General features: G+C 36.0%; 1 pseudogene; it reads right to left on the bottom strand.

Annotated features, from left to right (window-relative positions):
- Positions 1 to 3,357: 3,357 nt before the first annotated feature.
- Positions 3,358 to 23,254, bottom strand: part of LOC125097655 (translationally-controlled tumor protein-like) — a 79,808-nt pseudogene continuing 59,911 nt past the window's right edge.

Raw genomic sequence — 23,254 nt, 5'->3', positions numbered from 1 at the left:
TAATAACTATAAGCAATGATCAGATTAGGAAAATGAAGTTCCGAAGGTTTCATTTATTTATGTAAAGATAAAGGACACTACTCTAGGTCTGTCTGAATCCAAAATCCATCCCTCCTAGCCCAATACCATAAAGAAATTACTGAACAGAATCAGTGAGATTGTGTTGTAATTGTAACCTTCAACCACTATGGAAAGCAGAACTGGTTTCAAACTCAGTGTGAAGTAGTGGTCAGAGATGTTCCCTCTACCCTTTCGAGTACCTTCCCCATTCCTGTGATTCTGTGGTCTCATTTCTCCCAGTGTGCAACTTGTTCCATGCAAAAAATATAGATTCTTGGTTGCCTTGCTGGGTGGAAATCTCACTAAACTGTTGTAACATGTTACTCCTTCCTGACTTGTAAATAATCAGTAGGTTACTCCTGGCTCACTTTTATAAAGAGCTCCGGAAGATATTTTTAAAATTCCTTGGAGATTAAGAGACAAATTACTACTAGTGGATTTAAAGGAACAGGGACATGAGATGGGAGTAAAATTTGTGAAAGGTGAGATTTCCTGAAATATCTATATTTTATTTGTAATATGCAGTGCACTTATTTACAAGGTAGAAACACAATCTTACCTTATATTATTAGGCCACTAGCAGATGTTTTGAGAACAGAGAAGAGTTCCCTACCTTGGTATGTTAAGAGCTTGACATTTTTTAGCCCCACTCCCAGATGCTTTATTGTTATCTGTGACTTTCTCACTGGAAATTATGTAACTCTTCTAACACAGAGGTTACTCAAATTAAACAAATCTGTAATTACAGTCTTTTGCAAGCAAGGTTGCTACATGCCATAATATACTATATTATATACTATATATATATATATATACTAAAATATATTATATATATTATACCATAATATACTATACACATAAATACTATACCTGCACATTAAAAAGTTAAATACTAGCAATAAAAAATTTTGCCATTGTTTCCAGTAGGAAAAAGAAAAAAGCTGTGTGATCTGATGGTTAAGTCAGATTTTGATTTTAATATCTATTAATTCCAGGAGAGGCAGCACTATTCCCTAAACTAGTGATGATCAGATAGATAATGTGACAAGTTCTCTCAATTGTGTCTTTCAATTTGAGAAAGTGTGGCCTCTCATGTGTCATTATAAAGGGCACCTTTAATTCCCTCTCCCACACCTTCTCAGTATTTACATTAGTAACATTGCACCATAATTGTATTTTATAAAGCCCAAGACTCATTTAAATGCCTGAAAATTATGCCAAAGGGATTTCATTTACCACTGGCTGTGTAGGGGATAAAGTTATACAACCCCTATTAATGCTAATGGGACTTCATGAATAAATCTTCAAAATTCCAGAGAAAAATGTATCCCAAGAAGGACATGAAATGAAGACAATAGGCTCACAAGAGCAAAATTAAATGGCAGTCTGATTTTCTGAGCTAATGCCTCATAAAAGTAGAAGTCACTTACACTTAAAATCATTTAAGAATAGTGATTTCTTTAGTAAGAATTCACAAATCTCTTTGACAACTTAACTCATAATTTAAACAAATAACAATTTTTATTATTGGCAATTACCTATAGCTTTCTGATATGGAATGACCTGAAGTCCTTTTATATAGTATCCCAGTTCCTCATAATTGTCACCGAATGAGGATTTAGATGATAAAACACATTTTTAGAAATAAATCACCATGAAATTATACAATTGCAGTTTTAATACTACATATTAGAAAGTATTATCTATGTGAACTTCCACAGATACTAGAAGAATGAAACATTTTTATATTGCTCATTGGAAAATGGTGTGGCTATTTTTTTTTTTAAGATTTTATTTATTTATTTGACAGAGAGAGATCACAAGCAGGCAGAGAGGCAGGCAGAGAGACAGGAGGAAGCAGGCTCCCTGCTGAGGAGAGAGCCTGATGCGGGACTCGATCCCAGGACTCCGAGATCATGACCTGAGCCGAAGGCAGCAGCTTAACCCACTGAGCCACCCAGGCGCCCCTCTATTTTTTAAAAATATAGTGGCAGTCTTTTAAAACTAAAATATGATTGTAAATATTAAGTCATTCTCGCCAGGTTTCTTATATGTTTAAAAAAAAAAAAAACCAACCTTATAAACTGCTAAGATTTAAACTTTCTATTTTGGATGATTATTTATTTATTTATTTATTTAATAAAGAACTCCCTTATTTTCATGGAGCAACTGGGACTTTTTCCATTAATGATCTTGGTGTTTCATTATTTTAACAGAGTTATCTCCACATACAATAAAAATGGGAATATAACTGTATTCAAAATAAAATTCATGCATACTAACATAATCATATATTGCTGAAACTAGTCCTATATAAATTTATCAGCCTTTACTAAAATTATACTTTATAAATATGTCAATACAAATGAGTGACTTTTGAACATAGAATACCTTTTGCTAGAAAGTGTTTGAGTCCATTAATATCTCTGCAAATATTGGATGGTTTAGTATTTCAATTCTTAGGACTCTATGTAGACGATCCATTTTCCTAGTGAAATTCCTTTATGAGACAGGGGTTTACTACATAATGTACTTCAACTTTTTTTTTCCTTCCAACTATATTCTTTTGGTAATCTCTTCTGGAGTTAATTACTCCCATTTGTAGGTGGTGAGATGTGTAAGGAACCCACTTCAAATGTTGGCCTGGCTATGATCATGGTCTTTCCCTTTCCTTGAACTCAGAATTAAGACTCTTGGTTTTGTTTTTTATATTCCAGTCCCAGCAGTAGTTTTCGTTGTAGAAGTTATCCCCAGGCCATCTTATGCTTTCTAGCACTAGTCTACAACCAGGCTCCAGTTTCTCCAGGACACTACATGATTCGGATTTACCTATGTCTTAAACTATAAGGCATTCTCTCAGTAGTTTAAATGCATTTTATTTGTAAACAACTGACATGACATATTTTTGTTCTTAAAAACTATGCCTCTGCTCCAGATAAATCAAGGTAAAAATAAATGAAGAGCTCAAGGTGATACCAGTCCCATTTGTCTAAGTCCTGGTGTTGTGTGGATGAAGAGTAGCAGCCAATCGTGACAACAGGTGATACATCCAATGTAATAACCAAATTTGTTAACATTGTTCCATTTCTAAACCATCCTTTTTTTTTTTTAAAGATTTTATTTATTTATTTGACAGAGAGATCACAAGCAGGCAGAGAGGCAGGCAGAGAGAGAGGAGGAAGCAGGCTCCCTGCTGAGCAGAGAGCCCGATGCAGGGCTCGATCCCAGGACTCTGAGATCACGACCTGAGCCGAAGGCAGCGGCTTAACCCACTGAGCCACCCAGGTGCCCCTCTAAACCATCCTTAAAGAAAATCATATATGGTCATACCATCCTTGTGACAGTCCAGCAGAGCAATCATGCGATCTGGATTCCTGTCTTCATCAGTAATGAACTGGTAGTTTTTGAAATTAGCAAAGATGTGCTTGATTTGTTCTGCAGTCCCTGTCATAAATGGTTTTACACCTTCTGGCCTCTGTTCTTCAAATTTGCCTTTGACTGATAACTTCTACAATGAAAACTACTGCTGGAAACATTTCCACCAAGAAGTTAGTCAACAATGTTACCCTCTGTCTTACTAACCATCACCCCCCTGCCCCAGGCACAGCCCATTGGCAATCTCCTGGATCTTGTAGATGTCAGAGAACATCTCCTCGTGGCTAATGAGGTCCCAGGAGATGATTATGACTGTGGCTGGAGAGAGAGTACAGTGGCACTAGCTTAGCAGGAGCCTGGAACCCTGAGTTAGCTTGGTGCAGCCAGAGTGTCACTCAGGGAAGGAGGTGGGGGGCAGAGATAAGCAATGCACCTTGACTTTTAAATGTTATCTGTATAAACTGATTAATAAATAACTTATTAAAAAAGGTAAGGTGCAGAAGAGCTTATTAACATATATCTGTCAAGATGAGGTTTTAATTCTTTTAAATGACAAATTAACAACAAAACAAAACATTTCAACTGTAAGAACACAATACACATATGACATATTTGGGTTTGTATCCTTTAAAATATTATTTGAACTTTTTAAACATAAACTGAACTTAGTACTGGCTGTATAAATTAGATTTGTTAAGATTCAGCATCATCACACCCACTGACTTACTTCTTAATATAAGCAAAGCAAGTGGGAGAACAAGAATGTCAGAGGTCCTCTGGAGCCATCATTCAGGGAATGCTTACATTTAAACCTCAAAATCTGATGAATTCCAGACACTTCACACCCTAACTTTCCATGGCCCAGACTAGTTGATAATACAACAAGTTCAAAGGGAGGGAAAAGGCATCATATGCAAACACCATTGTTAAAACACATATTATCTGATATCCAGAACAGTATGGTGAGAAGAGAAAGGGCTTTAGGGTCAGATAAGCTAGCCTGAATCTTAGATTAGGTATGCTTAGGAACTGTGTTACCTGAAACATGTCCCTATAATGGGTGAACTTCAGTTTCTTCAACTTACATATCAAATAAATAACATTTACCTTATAAGGTGATTAAATATAGAGCTTATTTGCTAAAAGCTTCTGGCTTAGTAAGTAACCAATACATTTAGTTATTTTTCAAGCATATGTTGATAGTACATAGTACATGACGGCTACTGGACAGCCTCAACTTCCTTAAGGGTAAAATATATAGGAAATTAAGATTAGCCCCATGTGAATTCCTAGTTTCAAAATCCTTCACCTTTATTTACTCCCTTTAGAATACCTCTGATGTATTCAGTAAGATCAGCACCTGGTTCACCAACATCATACATGGCAATCTTCTTTCTGCTGCTTCCAGAATCTGATTTCTCACCTTGGGTCTGAAAGGCACCTCAGATAGCAAGAGGGGTAGCCACTTATCCTGAAACTCCTCAGTGAGTACTTCTGGCATGATCAAATGGAGTGCTTATTACACTCAAGTTTTTGAAACAAAACACTACCAGGAGTGGAATGGAAGAGCAAAATGGTAAACTAATTTATAGAAAATAGGGAACACCACTCTACTGCCCCAACCCTCCCTTACCAAAAACAAAGAAAACCCCAAAACAAAAACCATCCTGGAACCCAAGACACCATACAGTTTAACAGTCCAAGTGTGTTCACTTAGGATGAATGAGGATAGTTAGTAACTTCCTTGAAACCGGGCTTAACCACTGCACAGCTACTTCAGTTTCAGGGAAGAAACCAACAGATTCGGCCTGGAGTTAGCATTGCTTAGATACACAGAACGTGCACAGTAGTAGTTCCAGCCTGTTACCCGAGGCTATATTCGTACAACAGACCTCACCTAGGTCACTGGCACTAGTGGCGGTCAATGCACAAGAATCCATCTCCTTACGATTCTTATATACATCAGCATTCCTAATTGTTCTATCATTTCTAAGTCAATTTCATCACAAGCAGGAACATTTGTGTTGTTATTATTAATTCAGCTGTTTTCTGAAGGCAAGTATGGAACTCTGAGATACCACAAGGAAATAAGTGTGTGTGTATATTCATATATATAAAAATTTCTTCTACATCTTTCATTCAGAAGAGTGTGCTTTACAAACCATTTTTTCAGCTTGTCATGAGCCTTAGTCCCCCTTTCCCCAAGCAAAGATAATCATAACAAAGTTCTTTAAGAACTTTCCCCATACTCTCTTTGATGTAGAAACAGTCCAGCTGCAATTTATTCCCCCTTCCTTTTAACTCCTGGGAAAAAGGAGAAGCTCTCTGATTTAAACAAGTCCTAACCTTCTTCACAGAGGGGAAAAAAAAAATGTGTCCTACAGGATGGACTGAGTGCTGGGAAAACCTATCTCTGAATGCTTATGCAAGCTTCTGTCTGGTCCTTCTCTGCATCACACCTGACGTATTTATTATTAAGAAATCTATAGAATGCCAACATTTTTGGATTCACCAGAATAGGCACATCTTCTTTACTGTGAATGTTTTAATGCAATAAGAAACATAAAGAGATCTGTCATCTGGAGGTCACTGCTTTCTTCACACAGATCATTACTACTTCTAAAGAGGTAGTGGGCGAGAGCTGGACCAGACTCACACAAGAAAAGCTGTCGAAAGGGTGAAACAGTGGCTTTATAAGTTAGCACAACAAAGGGTGATGACATTTGGTGAGAATGTGAAAGCATTAGGCCAGGAGCCCTGGTGGCAATAAACATGAGCAACAGTAAATAGCAATTATGTGTTAATCTTCTTTTCAGTTTTGTAATCATTTTCTCAATGATGCTTTATGGATATAACTTCATTTTGCTGTTTTAAATTTGTTTTATCTATAAGAGAAATGCATGTTCTGGATCATAAAGTCCAGTCAGTTCTAAAGGATATAACATGAAGATGAAAGTTTACTACCTTCCACTCAGAGATACTTTTAAATAGTCTATTTCTAGGACTTGAGATAATTTCAAGAAGTATAAATGTTACCTGTGTACATCTAGTTGCTAATCTGTCAGTATTAAACATGAACTATCCTTCCATAAAAGTTGACACTTGGGGCACCTGGGTGGCTCAGTGGGTTAAGCCTCTGCCTTCGGCTTGGGTCATGATCTCAGGGTCCTGGGATCGAGCCCTGCATCGGGCTCTCTGCGCAGCGAGGAGTCTGCTTCCCCCTCTCTCTGCCTACCTCTCTGCCTACTTGTAATCTCTGTCTGTCAAATAAATAAATAAAATCTTAAAAAAAAAAGTTGATACTTAGAGTACCATCCTTTCCTTCTATACTTCTAAATCTTTGCTAACAATATAAATTCATATTTATTTCTATTTCTTACTCTATTATAACCCTTATATTTGTATAGAGCACACATAAATGTCTATTTCTTTACTCAAATATTTTTAGAGAGTGTGTTGCCTTCTAAAAGAAGGGAAAGACAGGGAGGAAGTAGATTGGATTTATTTATTTTACATACTCTTTATTAATACATTTGCTTGCTTATTTGTTTTATTTTATACTCTCTTAATAGAGACCTTCACTTTATGCCTAAGGCCCTCTAGCTACTTAATCTTGTATTTGCTATAAAGAACCCATTTTTAAAAATATTTTATTTATTTATTTATTTATTTATTTATTTGAGAGAGGGAGAGAGCGCGACAGAGATAGCAAGAGAAAGCATGAGCAGGGAGAAGAGGGAAAAGCGGGCTCCCCACTGAGTAGGGAGCCTGAGGCAGGACTCGATCCCAGGACCCTGGGATCATGACCTGAGCTGGAGGCAGATACTTAACTGACTGAGCCACCCAGGTGCCTCAAGAAACTATTTTTAAAAGGCATTTTTCTGAGAGTCTAAAGAATTTCTTTTTTTTCTTTTGGAGAGAGAGTGCACTTGAGTGGGAGAAGTGAATGGGCAGAGGGAAAGGGAGAGACAATCTTAAGCAGGCCCCATGCCCAGCATGGAATCTAATACAGGGATCAATCTCAGGACCCTGAGATCATGACCTGAGACTAAATCAAGAGTCAGATGCTTAATGGACTGAACCACCCAGGTGCCCCTGTCCAGAGAATTTCTATTTTAATTTACTCCAATTGCTTTTCTTCTTAGAATTACCCTTACTTTTGTTCTTCTACATTAGGCTGTTTCTTGGATGTCTTGGACTCTTTAAAATAGCTATGATACCTCGTAAGTAAATATACAGAAAAGGCCTGTGAGAGGCACAATGTCTGAGCTCATGCATGTCCAAATTAAGTTTATTTTACTCTCATGCTTGATTGATCATTTGACTGATATTCTATTTCTGTGTTGTTTGTCCGTTTGAGTCCATGTTTTTTTGTGGTGTTGCTCTTCTCCTCTCTGATTGATCTTGGTCAACCAAGTACATCGATCAGTGAAGAACTCTGTTATGTGACATTACTGACAGGGTGAGTATTCTCCCTAGCATTGTATTTTATAGTTATTCGTATTTTCTTTTTAAATATCCTCCACTTTGAAATCTCAGCAGCTCTCCAATTACTTCTTTTTCATATCAATATATATGTTTATGACACGCTTGTTTTCATTATAAGATTTTGTAGAAACATCCATATTGCTTTTATAGATGATTAGACTGCATCTTCCTTTCCATTTCTACTGGGTCTACAGCCTGTTATCAATGTTCATCACTTCCTACAGTGATATCAAAGTGACCTTTTTACTGGTCTTTTTGCCACCGACCAGCATCTATTTATTTCAAATCAGAAAACAGCCATTTCAGCAAATAATGCATTGAGTAGGGGCGCCTGGGTGGCTCAGTGGGTTGGGCCGCTGCTTTCAGCTCAGGTCATGATCTCAGGGTCCTGGGATCGAGTCCCACGTCGGGCTCTCTGCTCAGCAGAGAGCCTGCCTCTCTGCCTGCTTGTGATCTCTGTCTGTCAAATAAATAAATAAAATTTAAAAAAAAAATAATGCATTGAGTCTGCCATGTTCGTTTCTGTAGTAAATTAAAGGAAGAAGATGAGAAACACCATTTACTTTTCTCATGTTAACTTAAATTCCTTTCAGATCCCTTGAACTACATTAGTAAACACAGATCATTAAGGGATATAGACCTGAGAAGAGCATATCATTGTTTAAAGCGTTTGCTTTTGGACATGGTTTCAGATGGGAAAGACTAGCTTTACAAATGACAGTCAGTATATTGGGAAAGGTGCATCATAGCTGCGCAGCTAACCAACTGTTTTCCATAAGAAAGAGATAGAGAAGAACTAGGTGCTCAAGTAACTGCTTCAGTGCATTTGGTCACCTCAGCAGGTGTTAAAATTACCCAGTTAAGGGTGTTCCACTGGAACACTACACTACAGTATTCTATTCAGGTCTATTTCCAAAGTAATTTTCAGATTTAGAAGTAGAATAACTCAATAAGAGTTGTTCTCACTGGGAGTCATTCCAGTTCCCCCTAAGCTTCCATATAAAGACAGGATTTGAGAAACAATGAATAAGATAATCTTTTCAAATCTTTCTCTTGATTGGAAGCAGTTCAGTTTATTCCAAAGGCAGATAACTGTGAAAGAAATTCTAAATTAAACATATTTAATATGTCTTGCTCTAGAAGTATTTTGGGATATTACATTTTGATATCTGGGAGAATGTATCATGTTGTTTTAATCTGCCCAACACTTTTTACTCCTTCTTCTAATAATGACACTTCATTTCGTTTGGGGAACTGATTCTCTCCCCCTTCTGCATCCCCTCCTGTCCCTGCTGTGTGGAGGGTTCCAACTCTACAGCTTCTGACCCCTGCTCAAAAGTTAGCTAAGAAGCTGAGACTGATTCCTTCCACGTTGGGCCAGGGCTGCCTTGGGATCAGAATCTTTCTTTGGGATTTTTTATAAGTTCCATTTGGCTAGAGATATACACATACACGAACACAAAGCATGCCAGTGTGGGAGACTGAAAACAGTACTAAAAAAACCTGAGGTTAAAAGAGGCTGTGCTGGCAGTAAGTGGCCTCTAGGCTTCTTCAGCTCGTGGAGTCTCTGCTTCTCCTGGTTTATTCCGGAACTTTCACTGCATGGATTATCCCAGTTTTCCACCACTACATACTATATGTTCTAAAACTGGTATGATTTTTATTTATTTATTTATTTAGTTTTTAAAGATTTTATTTATTTATTTATTTGACAGACAGAGATCACAAGTAGACAGAGGCAGGCAGAGAGAGAGGAGGAAGCAGGCTCCCTGCTGAGCAGAGAGCCCGATGCGGGGCTCGATCCCAGGACCCTGGAATCATGACCTGAGCTGAAGGCAGAGGCTTTAACCCACTGAGCCACCTAGGCGCCCCTGGTATTTTTATTTAAATAAAAACTCCTTGTAACATAGGAATCATATTGTTAAGACATCTCATATGTCAAAAGACAGCTTGGTAGAGAAGGTGCCTGAGTTTAGAATGCAGATGTACGTGGACTAGAATGCAAACTGCCACCACACCACCTCAGCAGGCCACTTCTCTTCTACTTGATTGTCAGCTAAAAAATGTGCTAAGGCTTATTTTAAAGAACAGTACACTTCAAAGTACTTACAACTGAAGGATCTCAGTAACATCACCAAGTATCTATGTTCCAACCACCATGGAAGCAAATAACAAAAAGACAATTATTACCATAAAGATGATTACGAAAAAAAAAAAAAAAAAGAAGAAAGAAAGAAAGATGATTACAGTTCAGGAGTTAGGGAAGTAGATGATTTCAATATAATCAAAATGCTATGAGAAAATAAGTGAAGCACTTGATTTACACCTGGAGCTATGGAAATAGAATCTGAAGTCCATAGGTTAAGGAGTTTGCCAGACAACAAATAGCACTATAGGCACACACTGACACGGAGAGCATTAGGACATACGTGTGTGTGCACACACACCCCCCCACACACGACACTCAGCTACTCTGGGCAAGAAAGAATGACTGGAAATCATGGGAAGAAATGGGAAATATGCCATTCATCAGCACTGAAGTTCCTATGTAGCTTCAGCATTTAGCTTCCTACTTATTATTCTTGGAATAGATTTTTAGCCTTCAACTAAGATGTATAGATCTCAGTCCACAAATCTAGTGCCAAAAAAAAAAAAAAAAAAAAGTCCAACAAACAAATGAAAACTAAACCCAAACCACTGCATTATTTAAATTAACTTAATCTTGTCTAAGAATTCTCATTTTGTTTGGCAGGTGGGAAATTAAGTTTAATTCCCTAATTCCCAGTCCCTGCTCAGTCCCTTGTTTTCTTCAATCTGGGATATACTCTGGTGCCTCTGTGTGCGGGGTTTCTTCAGGCCCACCTGGCTCTAGCTCTTTTTGCCTTGCTTCTCCTCTACTATGATGGGGACATACTAATCTTTGGGGAGTCAACATCCAGCAGTCCCACAATTTCCTCACAGCAATGCCAGTAAGTCTTCTTGCCATGGAAGCCCCAGAATCTCAACTCTTCATAGATTCTGAGAATCTCTTTTATATTCAGGAAAAGCCTTTTATCTATTTTAAGTATGGAAACTTAGCCACATACTGAAGACTGCATTTGCAGAGAAGTGAATTTAGATTAAAGGGAAAGCCTGGGTCTGCAGTAGGTTTCATAATTCTCAGAGGATCAGGAAAAAGTAACTATTACAATACATTTCCAGCATTAAAAATTATTTTAATAAATATTTACTGAGAATCTAATATGTCCCAGACATGCATCTACATGCTTAGATTCTAAAAGACGGGCAATAAACAAAGAAAAGAATACATTAAAAATTATAGAGTGTGTTAAAAAGGGGATAAGCATTATGATGAAAAACAGAGCAGGTTAAAGGGAGGTAGATGGGTGAATTTCATTTTTAAATAGGGTGGGCATGATAGGCATGAATGATTGAGACTTAAAGGAGGCAAGGCAGTTAGCTATGAGGTTATCTGAGGAAAGAGCATTACAAGATAAAAAGGGTCTAAGTTGGGAAGAGCAGCAGAGTGTTAGAGGAACAGCAAGAAATAGTGGCTGAACTGAATAAGTTAGAGACAGAGGAAGAATGAGATGACGTCAGAGAGCTACCAAGGGCCAGTTCATAAACCAACTCTCAGGCCATTGGTGAAGGACAGAGTTTGAAGAACTATTTCTCATTGAAATAGGAAGCAATGAAGGCTGTGGAGTATCTCTTAAATCTTTAAAAAAACACATAGTTGGCAGAGTGCCCTTCCAACTTACAGAAAAGTATTTTTAAAGTTAACATAATAAAATTCAAATAAACCCTAAGGATTATAAAGCACCAAGTCTCTGTTTTCTAAACATAGAAGGTGATGAAATCATTTAACAGCACTTCTGAGTAACTTGAGAAAGGAAGCTGTATGTTGTCCCCAGATGAGATATTCAAAGGGCCCACTGCAGGCTGAGCTCCTATGCTGAACAGCAACAGGGAGAGTCCTTAAGTTCTAGGTGCAGTTTACATTTAACCTTTGGAATTGGCTGGCAAATACAGAGGAGCCAGAGAATAAGCCAGCTACTTTGCAGGCTAAGAATCATTACTGTAATACCTTACCATATATATTTAAGAATATTATGAGCAATATCACCAAAAATCATACAGTCGGATGTCAACCTCAAAGGGTCAGGAGTATTTTAAATATTTATAAAAGTAAGAATTAGATGACAATCTGGAAATTGTGCTCCACATGCATCTTTATTTCCAAATATGGGAAATGAGAAGTAACTAACTATTGTTCAAAACAAGCATTATGATTAGTGGTTGATACTTACTGCTTTGGGTTGTATCTGTATTTATGTGAAATACATAGAGGATATTATCAGCTGACTGTGAAATTGGTTTATTTAATTTTTACTTCTGCAATTTCTAAAGAAACTGAGCTATAGCTTTGTTGTTACTACTGTTATTTCATTCCTAAAACTAAAAAGGTGAGACAGAACTTATGTCATTTTGTCTAGCATTCATTCAGCATTTTTTTCAAATATTGTTATTTAACAGTGTTTAAATTATCTGATCTCCAACTGAACTGTAAAGAGCTCAAAATAAGTAGTTCTAATAATTGTTTATATCACCTAGAGCAATTTAACAAAGCCTGGGACAAAGATGCTGGTTAAATGTGTTAGTGTGACTTTTAATATCCATACTTAGACTTTGGAGATGTGTGAAATGTTGTTTTGCCTAGTACACTGTTATTTTTGGAGATAGTAGAAATCTGAAAAATCTACTACATATATTGGTAAATCTCTCCCCCTGTGAATCGTTCATGCCAAACAAAGGAGGCAAGATCATCTCACAGAGGGCAACATCACAAAAGAAAAAGAAAGGTTAGTAAAAAATCAAGAAAAATTATTGTTCTTTCTTTTTAAATGGTGTAAAAAAGGTCAAAGAAGTCTTTTAGACAGAAAAGGTATAAGTAAGTCAAAGTACAGATACAAGCACCAAAATAAAGAAAAAAGTTCAAGTCAGTCCTGTTTTGTTGTTGGACAGAAATTGTTCACTGTCACCTTTCCATGGCAAAATTGAAATGAGTGGTTTCTGGAATCATAATGCTCTAGGGAATTCACCGTTTGCTTTGCAACCTAGTGGTGGTAAAACTGAGTTCCATTTTGTATTTAAAAACACAGTTTCTCTAATCTGTGTTTTTTGAAGATTTCTACCCCAAGGATGACAAGCATGAGCGGTGCTGCTCTAAACATGTATGTGATCTGGCATCTCACCCAGGTCTCTCTGGTCCTCTATGCACTTCCCTTTTTATTGTATTTCCTTGACTTCTATAGAAAGTTATGAAAATTATGATGGCAGCGGCCACAGTGAATAAAGTTCACAAAGAACCATGGTGGCCCAGGACACAGGAAAAGTGAAAAGGGATGAGGTGATGAGCTAGATATGTTATAGTTTAGAGGGAAGAAAGGCACCAGAAGAGCCCAAGCTGTTCCAGCCTGCTGCTGTTTGAGTCTTCCCACAGCAGGGACCGGACCCTGCATGAGTGAGCCTTCAGATAATTTTAACCCCACCATCTGAGCCATCTGAGCACACACTGAGTAAAGCACAGACAAGCTTATCCTTTTCAAGCCCTGCACAGAGTACAAATTCACGAGGAAAAGAAATGCTGTGAAACCATTAAGTTTGGGGATGGTTTTTATGCAACATTAGGCAATGGAAACACAGGGAAACCGTGATTTAAATGACTGTGATCTTTGCTTTAGAAATAATGAAGGCCAAAAGACGTTTGAAAACTTCTTTGAAGTGTTTAAAGACAAACTATCAGCCCAGAATTACATATCTAGGCAAAATATTACTCAAGAATATGACAAAGACACATTTAGGTAAAAGAAAATCAACAGAATCTGTTCACAGCAGAGCTATGACTAGACTAGACTAGTCTATGTCTAGAAATGGTAAATATACTTTTTCAGACTGCAAAAGAAACTCATATCTTCAGCAACAAATAAAAAGCATCAGAAATTTAGGCAAATTTGACTGTATAAGATAAAAATTTCAGGATTTTTCTTTTGGAGATATAGTACTTTGGATAACTATACCACAAAGGATGATGGGGGTGGGGTAAATGTATTATAGAATTGCAGGATTTTTTACATTTTTACATGAAAGATTATAATATTACCTGTAATCAGACTGTGAAAATCAGAGGACTCATATGTTCCCCGGAGGAACCAATAAAAGTCATGTATGCTAAGAATCCAATAGAGAAAATAGAATTTAAAAAAATATATATACAAAACTAAGTGAGAACAGAATACAGAGAAAACAGAAAGGAGAAGCTAATTTAAAATGATAAATAATAAAATGTCAAACCTAAACATAAACATAGCAGCAATTATATTAAATGTGAATTAATTATTGATCTAATTAAAAGTAAAGACAGCCGGAATGATTATATTAAAAAGACTTAATTCTATGTTGTCAACAATTTCTTTAAACATAAAATCCCAGGTAAACCAAGTGTGTGTATGAGTGTATATATACACAACACACAGTTGACCCTTGAACAATGCAGAGGTTAGGGGCACTGACCCCCACCATGCAGTTGAAAAATCTACATATAATTTTGACTCCCCAAAAACCTAGCTACTAATAGCCTACTGTTGACTGGACACCATACTGATAACATAAACAGTCGATTAACACGTTTTATATCTTATATGTACCATATATTGTATTCTTATAATAAAATAAGCTAGAGAGAATGAAATGTTATTAAGAAAACCATGGAGTGCCTAGGTGGCTCAGTTGGTTAAGCAACTGACTTTGGCTCAGGTCATGATCCCAGTTCCTGGGATCAAGTCCCACATTGGGCTCTCTGCTCGGGGCAGGGAGTGGGGATCTGCTTCTGCTTCTCCCTCTCCCTCTGTGCTCTCTCCCTTCCTCCCTCTCTCTCAAGTAAATAAAATCCTAAAAAAAAAAAAAAAAGAAAGAAAAAGAAAAAAGAAAAAGAAAGTCATGAGGAAGAGAAAATACATTTATAGTATGGTATTTTATTTATCAAAAAAAAAAAAAAATCCACATGTAAGTGGACCCACACAGTTCAAACCAATCTTGTTATATACAGAGATGAAGAGAGAGATGCAATCAATCCTCATAATTCACTGATTCTGTATTTGTGAACTCTGCTTCTCACTAAATTTATTTGTAACTGTCAAATCAATACTTGCAATGCTTTCATGATCATTCATACATGCAGAGGATAGTGACAAATTTGAGTTGCCTTATGCTCCTGTTCCCTGTTGAGCTAAAAACACAGCGACTCTCTATCTTCTTGTTTCAGCTTTCACACTAAGCTAAATGGTAATAAAAATACAGCATATTTGAAGGAGCATTTGGGACACAAAATACGTTTAAATGATTATTTTAGAACAAAAGAAAATTCTAAAAGAAGTTTAAAGTGTTATTTTAGGCTGCTTGATAAAAAGAGAATAGTAACCTAAAAAAGTAGAAAATAAGGTATAATAAAGATTATAGAAAGAGGGAATGAAAGAAAAAATAAATATATTAATAAATCTGAAAGCTGATTCTTGAACAGATCAATAGAACTGATATAACCCTGGTTAAAGAAATTAAATTGAGAAAGAGTGAGAGAAAGGTAGGAGATAAATTACCAAACCAAAAAAAAAAAAAAAAAAAAAAGAGGTTATCACTAGAGAACCTTCAGACATTAAGTGGATAACAACAATCTATCATAAATAACACATTTGATATCTTAAATAAAAAGGTCAAATTCCTTGAAAAAGATAATTCCAAACATGACACAAATAAATCTTTGGCCCAGACAATTTCAACTAAAATTCCAGTAGACTTTTTATAGAAATTAGCAACATGATGCTAGCAACTTATAGACATGCAAACAACCAAGAAAAGCCTGAGTAGTTTTGTAAAGGAGAACATATTTAGAAGACATATTCCTTGACTTCTAAGACTCATTCCATACTTACAGTAATCAAGAGAATGTGATTTGGCAAAAATGAGGCATTTGGATAAATGGAATAAAATAGAGACCCATGAAATGAGCCCATACTATAAGGTCACTTAAAGACACAAAAGCAACTTAATGGGGAAAAAGGGAATAAAAAATAAACTTTTAAAAGGTAAATAAAAGTAAAATAAAGTAAAAAATATGCTATACCCATATAGAAGATAACACAGGAAGAAATCTTCACAACCTTACAGTAGTTATGGAATTTTTAGATGGGACACAAAAGCACACACCACAAAAGAAAAGATGATACACTAGAATTAATCAAAATTAAAATTTTTACCCTGAAGAAATACAATAAAAGAAAATTAAGACATAATACACAAACTGAGAGAAGTTTTTGCAATATACCTATAAGAAAAAGGACTTGGTTCCTTCAGTTACCACAACTCAACAAAAGGAACCAAATAATAAATGGACATAATACAAGAAATGTCATTACACAAAAGATGTTATATAAATAGCCAGTAAGTTTATGGAAAAGTTTTCAACATTATTTTTAACCAGAAAAGCACAAATTAAACTACAAAATGTTACTATATATGCAATACAACAGATAAAATTAGAAAAACTGGCAATACAAGTGCTGACAAAGTTGTGGAAGAGTATGATATTACTGACCCCACTGAAAAGAGTGCCCCTTCTTTATGAAATGATCTAACAAGTCCATACCTAGGTATTCATCCAAGAGATACAAAAAATGTAAATAAATATTTATAAAAGCTTTATTCACAAAAGCTCAACACTGGAAAGAACCCAAGTGTCTTCCAACAGGGGAATGGCTAAAGCAAAATATGATATGCCCAAACAATGGAAAAGTACTCAGAAATAAAAGCAATGGCCCACAGATAGATTCACCAACATGAATAAGTCTCAAAATCATTATTCTTAGTGGAAAATTTCAGACAGGAAAGAGTACATACTGTATGAATTCATATATGCATACATACGATTCTTGAAGAGACAAAATATAATCTATAATGACAAAATGCAGATCAGTCTTTGCCTAGATCTGAGGACAACAGGATTAATGGGCTGTAAATAATCACAAGGGAACTTTTGGGGATGACAGTATTTCTGTGGTTTTGGTATGGACTGTGGTTTTGGTTTCACAGATACATACTTCTATGAAAATGGCTGCAGTTTGTTATTTTTAAATTACACAAACAGAGTTGATTTTAAATTTTATAAAGAGTATATATACAATGAAATATCATTCAGTCTTTTTTTTTTAAGATTTTATTTGTTTATTTGACAGAGAGAGATCACAAGTAGACAGAGAGGCAGGCAGAGAGAGAGAGAGAGAGGGAAGCAGGCTCCCCGCTGAGCAGAGAGCCCGATGCGGGCCTCGATCCCAGGACCCTGAGATCATGACCTGAGCCGAAGGCAGCGGCTTAACCCACTGAGCCACCCAGGCGCCCAAATATCATTCAGTCTTAAAAAGAACAGAAATTCTGCCATATGCTACAGCATGAATGATCCTGGAGGACATTAAAGTGAAATAGGCCAATCACAAAAGAGACAAACACTGTATGATTCCACTTATAGGAAGTACTTAGTGTAGTCAAAATCATAAAGACAGAGAGTAAAATGGTGGTTGCCAGGAGCTGGGGGTAGGAAGCAATCCGAAGTTATTGTTTAGTATATAAACAATTTTAAGTTTTTTTGTGTTTTTTTTTTTTTTTTTAATTTGACAGACAGAGAGCACTACTAGGCAGAGAGGCAGGCAGAGAGAGAGAGGGGGAAGCAGGCTCCCCACCGAAGCAGAAAGCCTAATGCGGGACTCGATCCCAGGATCCCAGGATCACAACCTGAGCCAAAGGCAGTGGCTTAACCCCCTGAGCCACCCAGGCGCCCAACAGTTTTAATTTTATAAGATGAAGAATTATGGAGACAATCATGGGTGCTAGCTGCACAATGTACTTAATGCCACAGAACTATATATTACAGATGGTTAAGGTGGTAAAATTTATACTATGTATATTTTACCAGAATAAAATTGGGGAAAACTATCATGTACAGCTATAGGTGCAAGGAATAAAAAAATTACACCTGGATACTCATCAAAATGTTGCCCATTACTGCATTTTGGGGTATATTTCTGATGAGAGAATTTCTATTCTGTGCATCAATGAGAAGTGGATTCTCTGCTTACATTTTACACTTCTGATTTTTAACTACATAACTGATGGCTCCAGACATCTCAAGCCCTATTTCTTACTCACTACCGACATACTTCCTTTGTAGGCATGCTCAAACATTTTGATCCTACACCTTTTCAACTATGATACCTATTTTGTGAGTTGTGATAGATTAAGATAGTATTTCTAGAAATGTCCACATGCAATGACTAACAATTATTTATTTATACAGGCAAGTGATTATGAACACATAAGTATATCCTACTAAACCCAACCTAAAAATCCTCAACTTACCTTTGTCTTTGTCACAGTGACTTTTTGATACCTACAGACAGGAGGGGAAGTGAAAAAAAAGACATCATAGTGGGGAGGTAAAGCAACATCAGCTAATTATTGTTAAATATCCTAAATTTATAGTAATTATTACTATTGTTATTTTACAATTTTATAGCTATGTTAACTTACTTCCAGTTCCACTCAGAATTCCTCAGAATGAGACTCTGCATGTGATGGATCTTGAAGTTTAAGCTTCTTCAATTACCCTCCAAATACACTTCTGATCTTGTAAAAATTAACAAGTATATCTATGCACCATAAGGACACGGAAGCCAAAATCCCTGGATTTTTTTTTTTAAGATTTTATTTATTTATTTGACAGACAGAGATCACAAGCAGGCAGAGAGGCAGGCAGAGAGAGAGAAGGAAGCAGGCTCCCCGCTAAGCAGAGAGCCTGATGTGGGGCTCAATCCCAGGACCCCGGGACCATGTCCTGAGCTGAAGGCAGAGGCTTTAAACCACTGAGCCACCCAGGCACCCCACCAAAATCCATGGAATTTAAACAAATTATGTGGCTATAGACAATGAAAGTACTAGCAGCATCTATAATGGACTACAAAGTAAAGTCCCTTCTTCCAATCTGTAAGTACCACATAGAACACTGACATCTGTGTGTGACTCTGTCTAGTGAAAATAATGGCATCCCAATAATTATAATATTTAATTTGTCCATTAACTGGAAAGTTGGGAATTAGAATTAAGCTGACAAAATACTTCCATTCCAGACTCAGATTTGTAGCTGTAAATTGATACTCACAAAATAAGAAACGAAATGAGCATATTCCTTATCTTTGTGTTAATCAATACTGGAAATCCTGTCCCCTCTCTGTTGAACAATACTGAGAGTAAGTGAAAGTAACCCACTTGTTTGCTCCAAGAAATACCTTCTCTGGAAGATGATGAGACTTGGAGCCAACTAAAACAGCTTACTTATCAAAACTTACCAAGAATTATTTTAAGATCTTTCCCTTATTGTGCTCTCCAATCTGGAGTTAGTATATCCTAACTTCTGTCTAATCCAAACTAGTTTCCTACCTTGTAAGACATGCCTAAAAACCATCCGGTCTTGACTCTGAAATACTACAATAGCCTCTCCTGACTTCCTTTTCTGAAACATGATCAAAGTTCTATTGAGGTGGTGTTTTTCCCTTCCTGAAATAAATCTCATAAATTTGACTTTGTTTGATCAACAAGTTTTTCATTTTGTTTTGTTTTCTGGTAGATTTTTTTTTTTTAAGATTTTATTTATTTATTTGACAGAGAGAGAGAGGTCACAGCAAGGCAGAGAGGTAGGCAGGTGGTGGGGAGCATGGAGAAGCAGGCTCTCTGCCAAACAGAGAGCCTGATGCAGGGCTTAATCCCAGGACCCTGAGATCATGACCTGAGCCGAAAGCAGAGGTTTAACCCACTGAGCCACCCAGGCACCCATCTGGTAGACTTTAGAAAGTTTATAGTTGACGCACACAAAAAAGAAAAACAGTAGAGAACTGACTGGTAGATAGCAGGCACTTGCAAAAAGTCCTCAAATTTAAGCAAGTGTCTTTCTTATTGAGATATTTTGATCTACATCCTCTTACGGAATGAACTCAAACCAAAGATTTGGTCTGACTGACATCGACATGTAAAGCATATAAGGATTGCTTAATTAAATTAGGACATTTGGACAAAAAGTATGGACAAGAGTGAACTTTGCACTTTTGTGATATCCAGAATTGCACCAGACACTCTTAGAAATGTAATAAATGCTTCTTGTGGTAACCCTTATTGAATAAACGTAAGAAGATACAGGATATATTAATTTCTCTCTTTTTCCATTATTGATCATCTGCAAAAATTATTTTAATTATCTGTGTTTTTCCCCCTCGTTATTATGATCCTAATATTCTCTACCTTTTAATTATGATGAAAAGATAGTATGATATAATTACAGTTTTAAAATATTTCTCAATTCTGCAAGAATCATTCAAAAGGAGTCTATATTAAAACTGAATTATTATTAAAAAGTAATGTTTTCTACTCCCAAAATAATTAATGAAGAAACTTCATGTTATCTATTTTCACTAAGATATAAATGCTAAGCACCAGAAAAAAATAACTTAAAGCTATTTTAATTAAACATTAATTTTTCAGAACTGAAAGAAATTAGTATTGCCAGCTATTTGTAAACCCAAAGAATAGAATTCACAAACTGAAATTAACTGAAGGTCAATCATAAAATGAATCAGTTTTTAAATACTAATTAGTGTTTTACCATTGTATGAGAACATTGTGAATATAAAATTGAATAGTGGAGATTAAAAATAGAGGGTGTGGGTAGATTTAATAATTTATTCCTCCCACACTAATCAGGATTTCTGACTATTTCATTTCTCAAGCACAATTAAAGTCTTTCCTTTCTTTCCATTCTTCTTTTTCCCCCCTTTGCGGATAGACTATTGACATAACTTTTAATTCATCTATGTTAATAACTAAGAGGAAATACTATATTAAATTAAGTAGTATTTTAAATTAAATTCAAAAGCTTTTTTATTTGTTTGCACATCACACTTCATTATTTTATGGCAATGGAATACTTTGTTCCAGAAAACAATGTGTTCTCCAAATACAGTCATTTTATTAGACTCATTGTTCCCCCAGGGCTTGCTCTCAGCATGACAACTGTATCTCTAGTTAAGGTCATTTGCATATATAAATGAAAAAAATTGACATAGTGGTAGTAACGGTGAGATTATTTTAATATAATATACTCCTTTAGGAAATACCTCATTCGTGTGGCCCAAATATGCTGACATCTGTTTCATGAAGCACAAATATAGTAGGTACAGATAGAAACTTAATATGTGATTTAGGTACAGATAGAAACTTAATGTGTATTGTTCTTTCCTGAAAATGATCACAGATCAAGATCTTGGAGGAACTATAAATGTCTACAAAGGACAGAAAGTTTTGGAGAGAAGAGAAAATAAGTGTAAAGAAAGATTTTCTGATTTTTTCCTCCTAGGATCATTTGAGTTGAAAGAACAATAATTTTGACCCAGGTTTCCCAGTTCCAGTGGTCTCTTTCCCCATTCCCCATTTCTTTACAATAGTTTTAGATTTACAGAAAACTGAGCAGATTGTACAGAGTTCCCCTGTAGCATATCCCTTCCTCCCCCCCACACAGTTTTCTGTGTTATTAACATCTTACATTAATGTGGTATATTTGTTAAAGAACAAATATTAATACATTATTACATTTTATCCAGCTATCCAAAAATAAAGCATTCCTCTGAAACTCTGGTAGGCTGAAATGATATAAAGAAGCAATTACCACTTTGTAAAAGAAAAAATCCTCCTCAGATTTCTTTTAGTTAGTGCAAACAGTTACTAATGTAGGTCTTTTGTAAAAGCTAAGTGACATAAGCAATAAGGAAAATCTATATTAACTGAAGTCCATAGTTTACAATACTAAGTTTTGTTATTTGCACAGTTCATAGTATCATACATCCTACCATTTGAGTAGTATACAGAATAGATTATTAGTGTGCTAATAATCTTTGTGACTCATTTATTCATTTCCTGTCCTCTCAGTCCTTGTCAACCACTGATCAACCATCTTACTAACTCTACAGTTTGCTTAGACAAATGAAAATGAAAATACAACATATGAGGACTTGTGGGATGCAACAAAAGCGGTTCCAAGAGGAATATTCATAGCAATAAACACCTACATTAAGAAGCCATAAAGATTCCAATAAACAATGTAAACTTATGCCTTAGGGAACTAGAGAAAGGAAGGACAGACTGATCCCAAAGTTAGCAGAATAAAATAGTAAAGATCAGATTATAAAAAATGACATCAAGGACAGAAAACCAATAGAAAAGATTAACCAAACTAAGAGTTGGTTCTTTGAAAATAAAGTAAAATTGACAGACCTTTAGCTAGAAAAAAAAAAAGAAAAGAAAGAAAGAAAGAAAGAAAGAAAGAAAGAAAGAAAAAGAAAGAATGGAAATCAATAAAATTATAAATGAAAATGATACATTATCACTGATAGCACAGAAATTCAAAGGTTCATAAGAGCTATCATGAACAATGACCTGCCAAAAAACTGGACAACCTAGAAGAATGAAAAAATTCTTAGAAACATACAACTCACAAAGACTAAATCAGAAAGAAATAGACAATCTTAGTAGACCAATTACTAGTAAAGAGATGAAGTCAGTAATCAAAAATCTCCCAGCAAAGGGGCACCTAGGTGGGTTCAGTTGGTTAAGCATCTAACTCTTGATTTTGGCTCAGGTCGTGATCTCAGTGTTGTGGGACTGAGCTCCACATCAGGCTCCATGCTCAGGGTGATCTTGTTGTCCCTCTCACTCCCCCCACTTGCTCTCTCTTTCTCTCTCTCTCTCTAAAATAGATAAATAAAAATCTTTAAAAAAATAGATAAGTCTCCCAGGGAAGAAAAGTCAAGGACCAGATGGCTCTACTGGTAAGTTTCACCAAATGTTTAAAGAAGAATCAACACCAATCTTTCTGAAACCCTTCCAAAATAAAAGAGAAGGAAACACTCCTAAACTCATTTTATGAGACCAGCATTGTCTTGATACCAAAATCAGAAAGGGACACTATTAGAAAAGAAAAGAATAGGTCAGTACCCCCTGATGAATATCGATGAAAAAATTCTCAACAAAATACTAGCAAACTGAGTTCAGCAGTACAGTTAGAGGATCATACATTATAATCAAGTGAGATATATTCCTAGAATGCAAGAATGGTTCAACATATGAAATTCAATCAATATGATACATCACATTGGTAGGATGAAACAAATGAATCATATGGTCA

The sequence above is a fragment of the Lutra lutra genome, chromosome 1, assembly GCF_902655055.1.
Source record: "Lutra lutra chromosome 1, mLutLut1.2, whole genome shotgun sequence".
Taxonomy (NCBI): domain Eukaryota; kingdom Metazoa; phylum Chordata; class Mammalia; order Carnivora; family Mustelidae; genus Lutra; species Lutra lutra.
This window is presented reverse-complemented; position numbering and strand designations above follow the sequence as displayed.